Genomic DNA, 270 nt, shown 5'->3' on the forward strand with positions numbered 1-270 from the left:
CCTGCTCGCACCCACAGCCGGTGCCAGAGCCGCTGGTTTCACCCACTGCCAGCTGCCGGCCCTGATCGCCCCTGAGGGCTTCTCCACCTCCCCCTGGACCTAAGGGGCGATCGGGGCAGCAGCCGCTGCTTGTACCCGCTGATGGCGTGGAGCAGTTGAGGCCAGCACCAGCAGCGGGTGTGACTGGCGCTGACGCCATCAGTGCGTGGGAGTGGTGGTGGTGGTAGCGGGGCTGCGGTGGAGTGGGGGAGCTAGGTGGGGGTGCGGAGG

This window comes from Myotis davidii, unplaced genomic scaffold, assembly GCF_000327345.1.
Source record: "Myotis davidii unplaced genomic scaffold, ASM32734v1 scaffold208, whole genome shotgun sequence".
Lineage (NCBI taxonomy): Eukaryota > Metazoa > Chordata > Mammalia > Chiroptera > Vespertilionidae > Myotis > Myotis davidii.